Below are 13,794 nucleotides of genomic sequence, written 5' to 3' on the forward strand. Positions count from 1 at the left end.
ATGTGTTTTTGAGATTTAATTGTTTTCATTTAATTTTTTTTCAAACATCATTTTAAGATTCATGTTGGTAATTTAAATGAAAACCTTCTATACTTGATTAAGATCGACATTGACTTAATAGATGAATTAGAGTTCCTTTCTCTATAATTCTTAATATTCTCATATATTGTCAGGGTTTCACTTTGCTGGTAAAGATACAGGGTTTTTTCCCCCATAGAAGTTTAATACATGGACTTTAGTGACCTTGTTGATATCATAAGTGAAATACGTTTGTAATATTGGCAGTTTGTGTGTTATGTCAAACTTTTTGCTATTTTCATCAGATTTTAAGGAAGGAGGAGAAAGCAAATGTCTTTATTCTATCTTTTTTTTATTCTTATTAAGTTTTTATTCTAGGGTAGGGGGTATAGCTCAGTGGTAGAGTGTTTCCCTCACATTTAAAAAAAAATTATTAGTTTTTTTTAGTTTTACAGACTGAATTTTGATTCATTGTATGCAAATGGGGTACAAATTTTTCTTTCTATGGTTGTGCATGATATAGATTCATACCATTAATGTAATCATACATGTACATAGAGAAATGATGTCTGTATCTTTCCACTATCTTTCATACCCCCCACCCCTCCTCCCTCTCATTTTCCTCTAGGTAATCTAAAGTTCCTCCATTCTTCTCTTAACCCTCACCCTCCACCCCCATTATATATCATCATCCACGTATCAGGGAAAACATTCAGCCTTTCGTGTTTTGGGGATTGGCTTATTTCACTTAGCATGATATTCTCTAATTCCATCCATTTACTTGCAAATGCCATAATTTTATTCTTCTTTATGGATGAATAATATTCCATTGTTTATATATACCACAGTTTCTTTATCCATTCATCTGTCGAAGGGCATTTAGGTTGGTTCCACAATCCTATTCTACTATTTGAATCTTACATTTTCAACTAAAAGTGAGACATATTTAATTTGCACATCATAATTTTACATATGTATAAGGTATAGTGTGATATTTCAACACGTGAGTACAGTATATAACGATCAGATCAGGATAATGGGCACATTCATTCTTTTAATTATTTGTGATTCCAGTTTGTTGGGAACAGTCAAGTCCTCTATAACTCTTGCTTTGAAATGTGTAATTCATCTTTGGCAACCCTAATTACCCTATGTGTTATCGGATATTAGAAGTTATTCTTCCTATCCAACTGCACCCCTATGACTTTTAACTATTGCCCCCAGTGATACCTCCCTTTCCCAGCCTCTGTGAACAGTTTTCATTGCAAGAGATCAACGTTTATAGCTCCAAATATATATAACTTTTGAAAAGTAACATTGACATTTTATTGAACAACATAATTGAACCTGCATATAATAAATTAAAATGTGTATTGTTTCAATAAACTGCAGAGACTATAATTCAAACTTGAAGGAGCCTTATGGCTTTAGCATTCTTCTTAGAAAAAATTAAGTTCACATATTAGAAATAGTATCAGTGTCTATATATTTTATACATTATTTTTATCTGATTTTCTTGAAAAAAATAAGTTTTTCATAAGTATCAGGCTTCATAGTCTCTTATATACATAATTACTACCAGGCTTTGTATTTTCCTTACATACATAAGAAACTTTCTCTACTGATCATAAATACGATTTTATTTTCCCCTGTTATTTAAATCCATTATTATTGGTAATTATGTTAAACATAATTGAAAGGACCATGAAATAACTAATTACACATTGATGTAGGCATTGCTTTTCATAGTATACTTTTCTTTTAAATACATTTTGATAAGTAGAAAAGTGTAAATTGTACACATCTCAACAACATAGGTAAAAATTCATAAGCTTCATACCCTAGATATTTTTTACAGAGATAGTGTTAACTCATAACACTTAGGTTTTTCTGAAATAATTTTGAAATAAAAATTATGATGATGCATATGGTAAGATGCCAACTACAATCATCACTTAAGCAAAACGTCAAATACTGTTTTAGCTCTCTGTTATGTATCAATGCCTTCTAGAAATTTCTAACTTTAAAGGGGCCCTTTTCTGTATTACTCACACTTCTCATTTCTTTCAAATTATGACTGCCTGTGTCCTTCAAATAAAAAAAAAAAAAAACATAACTAGCTCTCAACTAGTTCTTTTGGTGTTGTTTCAGAGTTTGGGCTCCATAACCAAACTGTCTGCTTTTCAATCTAGGTCCCTAAACATCTTAGCTGTATGAACTTCATAAATTGATCTTAATATTCTATACCTCTCTTGCCTAGTCTTTAAAATAGCAACATTATCTCATGGTTTTGTGGTCATTGTTAATTATGCTATTTTACATTTATTGACTAGTATGTTTGGCATTCTTAGTGATTATTCTTTCACCTTTAGAGTTCTCATCTTCTACACTGGTTCAATTTTTATCATTGTAGGTAACTCCAGTACATGACTAGATGACTTCATTAACTGCATAAACATGAGAATTTTGAATCAGTAAAATTAGAAGTTCAGTTGTAACCTGAATGTCAAAATTATGTGCTAGAAATTTTATAGACAGTGAATTTCCATTTAGATATATAACTGTAATATTATCTTTTTATATTCCCAAATCCATTACCTTCATAAAATTTGTCCTACTTCAGACCAATGTTTCCAATATTTTCATAGTTAGTCAGGATTTAAATCTTTGATCACTATTAAGTCGCTTATTTCCATTTTTTCTCATCTCTGTTATTATTCTATTGGCAGAAATATTTACTCTATTTCTCACAATCCATTACAATAACAACTTCCAATTTCCGCCTACTTTAGCAAACTATCATTCAATTGGTTTCCCTTTTTCTCATATTTCCACAGTATAACTCATCCAAGCTACGACCAAAAAGATTAATTTCCCTAAGAAAAAATTCATGTTGGGCTGGTCCCTTCTTTCAAACTTTGAACGGCTTCACACTCAAAAATCTGAGCCTGGCAGTCATGGTCCTCTAAGACTTGGCCTGACTGACTACATTTTTTCAGTCTTTTTGAATAGTAGTTGAGTTACTTTCCTACTGGCCTTATGTGTGGTCTGTATTCCATCAATCACAGTCTACTTGTCACTTCTTATTTTCCCCCAAATCTTCGCATTTTTCTTTTATCATGACTTTGCTGATGCCCTGAGTGTGTGTGTGTGTGTGTGTGTGTGTGTGTGTGTGTGTGTGTGGTGAGTGAAACATTTTTCTACTACATTCTAACATTTCTGGATATTGTGGAAGACATGTTGTTTACCTGCTGGACCTGTCAAGTCTCCATTATAGTGTTCAGATGGGCCATGGGAAACCTCTAATCCCCTGTCCCTGACCAGGAAAGTTGGATGGAACTGATTCTGAGCTTGGTTCCAGCAGGTGGTACAAACCTTACCTGTGTCTCCTTCATCAACTGTATCATTCATTTTGCTAGAGTGGTTGATTCAGGTATCTATGGCCCAATCAGAGCCAATTCTGTGTATTTTCTAAAGAAAAGAGAAAAGCAGGGGTCTTAATTTTCTGATAGATTTGCAGTGGATGACCTCTCTGGGAGTTAAGATAGCTTGGAAAGAAACAGAGCCAGGGTATAGTGAGTGGAAAAAAAGATGACTCAGAGACAGGAGAAAGAAACAGAAGTAGAAGTAGAGAAAGTAGATGGAGAGGGAGGAAGAAACTCTATGATACATGGTAATCAGATGAGTCCTTAAGTCTAGCATACCAATAGGTTTCTAATTATTAAGAAAATAACCTCCCTCTTTCCTTGAGATGGTGTGAGTTAGTTGAGATTTGTTGAAATCAAAACTCAAAATAAAAATGAAATAAAGAGGAAAATGCTATCACTAAAGATCCACAAAATGAATATTAAAATTCCTATAAATGTTTTTGTAGGCTCTCAGTTTTTGAACTGAAAGACATTTGTACACATATTAAAAAGTTAAAAATTCACATAAAGACATGAACTTGAGGATTGGTTTTCCTTCCTAAAATCAACTGTGCTATTTGTATAAAATAAATACTTTTACAGTATCTCATTTTATTATAGCTTTGAGATAGTTTTATGTATTATGGATAGTAAATGTTTTCTTAAGTATACATTCTATATAATTTATGTGACTATAATTTGAGAATACAGTAATTTAAACTTAATAGATGTGATTTCTTTTTAAAACAAATTTATAAACTGCATATAAAACCAGGCTTAAAATTGAATTTATTGTATGACAAGGGAGGAGGCACTATATGAAAAGTCCATGTGCTTGTCTCTGATGATCACCTCCTCCAAATAATGTGTTTCTGTAATCCTACGTCTTATGTGGCACAACCGGTTTATAAGACTGTGTAACTATTTGGATGGTACTTTATCTTACTGTGTTGGAACTTTCATTCCACTTTGTCCCTTGAAAAATCTTTTTTTGTGCTGGACAATAAAGCCCATTTTCTAATCAAGCTGATAGGCGCCCAGCCTGAGCTTTGTTCTTTGTCTTTGACTGTGTCAATCTAGACAATTAAGATGAAAAGCACATTTACATGAGAGTAGAAAATTGTGATTAAAGAAAGCAGTGTTAGCTTTTGTTATCTTAGTAATATTCTAAATTTTATTTGCTCTAGTTGTCAAGAATAGACTGAGTTCAGGGATTTTTTTTTTTTTTCCACAAAAGTCAATTCATCTGAAACTGAGGTCAATTTATTTAAGAGACAGGAAGATCTCAATTGACAGGGCCTGTGGCTCTGCTATCTATTTTGTATGCTTGCATGATTTTGTAGGGTTTCTACTATATGAGTGGCTGTTTGAAACGGTTGGGGTCAGGTAAAACAGCAGGGGAGGTGGGAGAGAAGTAGAAAATTATTGAAAAAATACCCCACATAATCCCAGTGGAATTATTACTTCTGGATTGTTGCCAAACAGATTTCCATCAGTCTTATTTGTTGTGCAAGCCCAGACTTTCATTATGAAGTGATTCTGCACTGGGGTATTCCAAGTATGAATAGTATTTATGTATATTTTCTGATGCACACACACAGATATGTGTATATTTAATAGACACAAGCACACATAATTTCCCTGCTTTAATATCTGTCATCTCCCTGCATTCATTATTAGATTTCCCTAGAAATATTATTATATTACTTTATCTTTGTTGGCATAAAAATTTATATAGCAAAGAAAAGAACATCAAATCATTTTTAAATATGTTTGTATTCTAAATGATTATAGCAGTTTCCCAAAAGCTTGGATTAATAGAGTAAGACTTTAGATAAGATTGGACAAAGCTATGATTAATGCTCTGTATTTGAGAGACAAACCATAGTGGACTGTAGCCATTCATCTAATCCTTGTGTTTCAGTTCCAGGATTCCTTGCATATACTGTATCATTCTGTTGTACTATAGTGAAATATATTAGGTTAGGTGACTTTATCTAGAAAAGAGGTTTATATGGTTCACAAGTATGAAGGTTCAAGGGCCACATCTAGTGATGGCTTTCTTGCAAGTAGAGTCCCAGGAGGTCCAGGGCAACAGAAGGCAAAAGACAGGAAGCATACACATAGGTCTCTTCTGATTTCTCTTCCTCTTCTTATAACATCACTAGTCCTGGGGGCTCTATCCTAATGAACTTATTTAATCCTAATCACCTCCCAAAAGTCCCAACTTTAAACACCATGGTCAGATTGTTTCCATCCTTTTAGTACTTTGCAATGGGGAATAACATTCAATACATGAACCCTGAAAGGATACGTTCAAAGCAGATCTAAACCATAGCACATACCAAAATTCACAGATGTTCAATTCCCTTATTTAAAATAGCATTGCATTTCAAATACTCAACATGTGACTATCTGTATAGCTTAAATAATGTCTAAAGTACTTATAATACCCAATGTAATATAAAATGCTATGTGAATAGTTGTTTTACTCTATTTGGAGGGAATAATGGCAAGAAAAATGTCTGTCCATGTTCAGTATAGACACAATGTTTTTCTTAGAATATTTTTAATATTTTCAATCTGCCATCAGTTGGATCTGAACAGGCAGTAAAAAGGGATACTGAGTTACCGTTTCACATTTACAGAGATAGGAAATTTTAATGCCAAATGTCCCCATAAAATTCTTCATTTCTTCATGCTGAAAAAAATACTTTTACTTTAACATTTAGTTTAAGTTAACACACATATTCTTTTGTTCCAAACTATTTATATTTTTACAGTTATTTCTTACAGATATTGAGTGTCTATGACCTGGAAGCATGGTTATATCATATTGGCAGGATAGCCTTTCATTTCATGTGTTTTAATTCAAATGGTGGGATCACTATGCTTCCAGATCTGCAAATTAAAAACCTAAGTCATCATGCTTGACTCCTCTCACTCTATACCTCTACCATATTAGTTTCTAAGAGAAATTAATACAACCTATAAATTAAAGTCCACAGATATACACGTGTTACCTCATTAAAGACTCATATTCCTGATCAACCTGGTGACCCCATCGATTAAAATTTTTCTTTGAATTAATATTTGTTATGGGAGTCCAAATGTTTACTAGTTATATTCACTCATCCCTCATTCAAGGCTCACTGTCCTCATTCAGGTCATCTGTACCAAGATTTTGGTAGCAATTTCCTGACTAATATCCTTGACTTTGTCCGACTGCCCTTCCGTGACCCTCAGAAAGTCACAGGATTGACCTACATAAAACTAAACTCCAAAATGATACTCTGTCCTTTGGAATACTTCACTCTCTATCCATTGCCTTGAAATAGAAAGAAACTCCTTAAAACTCTTATATAACCCACCAGGGTCTAACCCCTGCTTAGTTTTTCATTTTCATCTCAATCTCCTTCCTCATTCTTATTTCTTCCCCCTCTGTCTTCCATCTTTTCTGTCATTTGATTGCATTGCCTACTGGTCTAAAATGAATTTATTCACTTATTTATTTGGTCTTTCATTCAGAAATATATATTGAAGACTTATGTTTTGAGCAAAATACTATACAGTAGGAATGCCTACTTTTCTTGACCCTCCAATATTTTGCTTAACAAATGTTTATTTTTCCAGTAAAGTTTCAGCATGAGAGGGTTTCATAATTACTTTCCCTTGACCAAACCAAGTAATGTGACCATTACTATATTACCTTTGTACCACATGTGCCTGTATATTTGTATAACTGACATTTGTTATGTAATACTGAATATTTTGCTAATAAAATATAGGTATGACTAGTATGAATAGTATTTAAAGTACGTTTTCTGATGCTAATACAATATATTGAAATATACAAATATATATAAAACCATTTTTCCAAAAAAATGTGTACAACTTTGAGCAAGTACAATATATGGAATAAATTAAAAGTATTATTGTTGTAACAGCATAATATTCCAATAATAATACAATGCATACCCTAGTTTTACTTAGTAGCTCTGCAAAATTAGATAAATTCTTTCATCCTTAAAGTCAATGAAAATTATCATTGTGCCAAACTTAATAAATATTAGTAATATTCACTTAGGATTGAGTTCAAATTCAATGCTATGTAAACTGAGGCAGGTGACTTTCTCTCTCTGTGTTACAGTGTATTCCAATATAAAATATGGTAATAATATATGTCATTCATAGTATTCTTACCAGAATCTAATAACATAAGGATAATAAGCTTTTTAAATAAATTTATAAAACTTTACAGAAATAAAATATTAGTAGGTATTTGAGGCTAACAGTATTTGCTGGTGTCCTTCTCAGATTCTTCATGTGCCAGATGGCCAGTGTTCCAGCGCCCCAGCTACTATGGGTGTTGACTGCTAATAACAGCCTTCACCTGCTCTTGTCTCTGCAAATTTGCCCAAAGGCTGGACCACAAAGCCTCTCATGGGAACACAACCACTTTTCTCTCCTCTCTGGAGTCTTCATGCAATGACTAAGGAACAAGGAGATGGAAATGCTGGGTCTCCTGACCTTAAAGAGATGTTCACTGTGAAAAGCAATTCATGTTGCAGAGCTTCCTGGGAAATCAGCCTGGAGCCCATTCCTTCTCAGCTCCTTCACCTACTCTACCTTTCTTTCTTCACTTTTTTTCCCTAGGAGCTCAACCTCAATCAATCACATGCTCCTGAATCTACTTCTGAGAAGTCAGCCTAAGTCACTGCTTGATGTATATTCGAACCTCTCTATCCTTTATTTTCTCCCAAGCTTCTTAACTTACTGGTTGAATAAATATAGCAACAATTACGGAGAGCAGAGAACATTTTAGAAAACATAAAAGACCATTTTGGGGAAAAATGTAAATTCTCTTACCTAGAACTATCAACAATTCAGAATGCTCTAAAACAGGATTAAAAACTAAAACTACATCTTGATCAAGGAAGATATACAGAGTATTAGCATTTTTGTTTTGGGGAGAAATCATCTTCAGTGAATTTTTAAAATAGTGCTATAAAAAAAGAAAAAAAATTCATGAAGGACATTCTTCCAAACTGTTTCTTTGTTTACTTGCATCTCTTTCTCCAACCCTCTGGTTTTTCTTAATTAAGGATTAAAACATATAATTCTGTTTTCTTAAATAATTGTTCTCAACTTAAATGATTCAAAATATCTAAAGAACTCTAGATATGCTCAGAGGAAAAAAATGGCAAAAATATAATGAAACTATAAAGAAGGACAATATAAATGCATGAGAAAATTCTCTGTAAGTAAATTCCAAAATATTTAAATGTGCCTTTCAACATTACCAGATGACTAATCCCATTATCATAATTTATTAACCAGATCTTTTGTTCTATGTAGTAATACACTGTGTTTCCCATGCTGTGTGTTTTTTATCCAGTGACCTAATTTGCTTAAAAGGAAACTCTTAAAACTCCCCTGTTGTAGTGAATAAAATGTTAATGAAGAACTACAGAGAAATCCCTTTTGCATTACTTCCATATTCCCAGGAACATCATCATAAATTTGTTTGCCTGGTTCTGACAATGGTAGTGATGTTCAAGCTGCGCAAAAGCATAGTAATGCTAAATGGTTCTGATGGAAAAGTTAAAGATGTTCAAGGCACTGTCATCTGGGATGGACTATGGGAAGTTATCTTTTGGAGGGAGTATTTGATGGATTTGGCTTTTATCCAATTTTTAACATTTATTATTTGCATTGATAACTGTATTACTAGAAGCTTTTTTATGAAATTGTGGATGAACACTATTCAAGCAAATATGCTTTCATCAAAAATTTTTAAACTGGCTTTCTCTATTTCACTATACTATTATACCTTTTACTAATTTCTAAATCATGTTGATAAAAATATAAAATTTAATAACTTAAAATGTTTTAAAATTCCTCTTCATCATACAACCTAACTTATGCCTTCTATTCATCTTTTTGTATCTAAATAATTTCTGGACATGATGAATGTGCAATTAATAATTTTAAAATAATTCATGAATATTGATTGCTAAAATAAACTGCTATGCATATTTTTCAATATAATTGTTGACAAGTCTAAATGTGTATTATACTGATAAAATTTCCAAAGGCAGATTGGGAAATTGATAATCCATTTGAAACCTGAATGACTTTATCAAAGTGTAAACAGTATTTTATTTCCTACCATGTTATAAAATACTTGATTTTGAAAACATTAAGATCATAATGAGTTAAATTTTAACCTCTCCCAATTTTAATACCTCCACAAAAATATTACTGAATGACAAACACCTGGATCTATTTTTATTACACAAAAATACTTAACATGGTGTCTATGCATTTGAAAACAAAAATGGAAATTTCACATCACACTGAAATAGAAATTAAGGAAAGAAAAATAAGCTGCATATTGAAAAGAAGCCTATCTATTTTATCCCTGTGTTTATTAATATGTATAAAAGGAAATATGTTTGATACTTTAGCTTTGGGGTATAAAGCTTTCCTATCCTCAGTTTTGGTTGTTTAAATTTCTATCAACTTTTCCCTTCTAACAATCAAAAACCTTTTTCTCTCCTTGTTGTATACTCAGAGGATCTGTACAGTCACAGAGTTTCCACTAGCTTCAAAGAAAGTGCTTGTTTATATTCCTTTGAAACAAATGCAAAATGAGTAACAAACAGGCCTATAGTTTAAGCAACATTTTTACCTCTGTGAAGTATTTGGGAAAACAAAGGAAGAGCCCCTAAATACATGAGAACAATCATGTTAATCAGTCACCAGTGATTTAACTTGAAATGAATTATGAACACTGGGGAATAAGACATAATAGAATGACTCCAATAAAATGCTCCATAGTGTGAATATCTTCACATGTCTATAGACCTTTTTAAAAGATAGCTTATTCTTTTATTTGTATTAATTTACTCCTCCTTGAGCTGGCAAGCAATGACTTGGAAAAACACAATATAAATTTGATAGCTGCTATGAGTTTGTAAATTTTGGTATCTTATTTTAATTAACTTTCAGAAAGATCCTATTAGCTAAGTGTTACTATACTCACTTTACAGCAGAAGGCAGTAGGATTTGAGTGTTACACCTTCACTCAATTTACAAACATGCTGATTGTAATTTGTACTCAAGAATTTATGATATTTCAAATATTTCAATTATTTTCCACCACCTTATAATTCAAAAAAGTCACTATGAGGAAGAAGCTCTAATGTATTTCCTGTCCTATTGGCTGAAAATTCATAAAGCCTAATAATTGGTAAATATCATTTCCTGTGATCTTCACAAAGTCATGTGTCTTATGTGTTCATATGGTCATATATTTTTTGAAATTTGTAAAAGTAAGATTTGTCAATATAATTCATGTACATTTCAATGCTTTGGATGGAAATCACCCCAAATAGAGTGCTTTACAATTTTTATATTTATAAGGCAAAAACATATACCAATGCTACAAAGAGTGAGTGTATCTCTCTGAAGTTGCTTGATTTCTTATATAAAATAAGAAACTTAGGATTTATTATCAATGACTGAAAATTTTTTTTTCACAGAACTTTCAATGACTGAAATTTTGAGTAGTAATTGAAAATTTCCAACTTAGATGTCATTTTTTTACTTAATTCATGTTAGAAATGACAACATCAGAAGTTATATGGGAAAACCCATCAGATATTTAAATAGCATTTTTTGTGATATTTCTTCATGTATGTATGCATGTGTGTAAGTTTGTGTGTACCTACACGCACACACACATGAGCTTAGGTACATACACATATGATAAAAAGATAAGCAGAATGAAGAGAATGTGGGTCTTGGTGATAATGGCCATGAGATCTTCATGATGAGATTAAATTCAAATAGAGATACAAAGAACACAGGAAATGAGAAAAAAAAGAGGTGTGTGTAAATGCTCATGGTTTATCATTTCAGAATCTAAAACAAGAATATGGATAGAAGATCCATTAAATTAGATATTTTTTCCATTATGCTATTCCCAAAACCTCTGAGATGCTGCTGGAACTTGACAGAACGGAGTTTAGCACTAAAATACACCAATGGAAGAATCTATTTTATTCAAGCTTTTTAAAATATTTATTACAGATACATAGCATCATATAAGATGGAACATAGTCATGAATTTGAATCCATGGAAGTAGCTGGAAATGAAAATATAATTGCTATCCCTGAGTTCATAGCTAATGAGGATGACAGGCTTTCACCATGGAGGTATCATTTACAAGGAACTATTATTTGTCAAAAGCATAAAACTTGTAAAGGTTGAAATGTCTCCAGTTAGATTTCTCTGGACCATGTAATCAATCACCTTTGCCTCTTGTCAAGCAAATTCCAAAATTAATTGTTTTCTGATTTTCAAGAGGAGGAAGATATTGTAACATAGATAAAGTGATCAGATTGAAGAATCAGAGACTTGTTAATTCTAGCTCAACCATTTTGTGACTACATAAAATTCCTGAACAAAAGACTACTCATTGGAAAACTACAAGTATTACTATAAAACTTACCTAGTTGCAATTTTTAATATGGTTTAAAGAGTGGTTTTCCCTGATAAGTGTATGATAACACATAACGGGGGTAGGGGATGTGGGGATAAGAATGGAGGAACTTTAGATTACGTAGAGGGAAATGAGGTGGGGAGGGGTGGGGGTATGAAAGACAGACATCATTACCCATGTACATGTATGATGACATGAATGTTATGAATCTACATCGTGTACAACCATAGAAATGAAAAGTTGTACCCCATTTGTTTACAATAAATCAAAATGCAGTCTGTAAAAATAAAAAAAATACAAATAAAAAAAGAATGTCTATGCAAATTGCCTAGCAAGAAGACCATTAATAAATGGAAATTATATTTAACTCAGGTGTTCATTTAATTTTCAAACCTGTATGTTATTCCTCTAATTTATTCAGTTTCCGCAGATTCATTTATTTCTGGGGTAGATTCAGGATCATTCACAAAGGTGAGTAACTAGAGTTCTGCTGCACAAGAAGTCCACCCAATAGTCACAGTTGCTAGCTAATATAAATGTAGTCATGTGACTTAGGTTTTTTTCTTTCTGCATTTCAACCCATTTATAACATGGGTGACAGTGATGCAACTGTTTTCCCTTATAGGTGCATTTATCCCAAGGAGTTCAACTATATCTATTTAGCAAAAGTCACATAGATAAAACAAAACAAAATGTCCAAGAAAAAACAATTTTCCCAAGCAAATAGCTAAGATAGAAAGGGTTCTCTCTTCTTTCCTCTTAGGGAACCTCACCATTGTACATGAGTATTGAGGAAAATTAGGTTAAGGGTCAGTATTATTATTGCATTTATATTTAGAATTGTTTTTCTTTTTTTAGTTTTTTGTTTGGATGTAACATGACTTCTAAATAACTATCCCATATAGTACTTAACATAGTAAATATTTGTAGAAGGCTCATACCAAGAAATAAATGAGATTTTTAATACACAGGAATTTACACATAATAGAGGATTATTAAATATTAGATCATTAAATATTATATTAATATTAATTAAATATTAAATACTTAAAAGTCAGATTTTAAAATGGAATATTCTAAAGGTACAAGGAGAATAGAATCTCTGTGTTCCAAAGACTACTGTAAATCTCATGAAATAATCTCAGGCTAGTTGTAGCAGAAATATTATGGTTATAAGGTCAATAGTAACCATAGTTTTATATCTATCAAGAAGGACAACAGCAAAAAAAAAAAAAAAAAAATAGAATATATGATGTAATGATTCCAAAGTGCCTAAAAATTTTTGTGTGTGAAGTAATTGAAAAAGTTAGGCATTTGAGAAAAACACCTTGACAGTGCTGACTGTAATAAATGTAGAGAGTATAGGCACATAAAGCAATAATCATTCTTAAGTTGCATGAGATGGCATTTTTATCCCTTGTGATAAAATGATTGCAGTATACATAAATTCAAGATAAATCACCTCCTTAAACATTACAAATTAAAAATGCAGTTTAGCTAACAAGGAGCATTTTTGTGCTAGAAGCATTCCAACAGAAAATGAGCATCCAGTTTTAACAATTTTCATAGAGTGAAAAACTATGATACAGTTTGGAGACTGGACTAGGCAAACTTTTCTTTGTTTGCCTTTAAAACTCCATGTCTGTGAAAATATCCATTCTGAAATAAGATATATTTTCGCTGGTTCTATCTATTTACATAAATTCTGAGTTTTTCCAATGTTCAAACTGTGAAAGAGAGAGAAAAGTAGAGAAGGCAGTGCCTCTGGCTATCATTATTAGGTTTAAGTCTTACTCCACTACAGTGTTAGACCTGCAGCAGGTCTGGCAAGGAAGCAAATGTGTCCATTAATAGGCATA

Source organism: Sciurus vulgaris, assembly GCF_902686455.1.
Source record: "Sciurus vulgaris genome assembly, chromosome: 4".
NCBI lineage: Eukaryota > Metazoa > Chordata > Mammalia > Rodentia > Sciuridae > Sciurus > Sciurus vulgaris.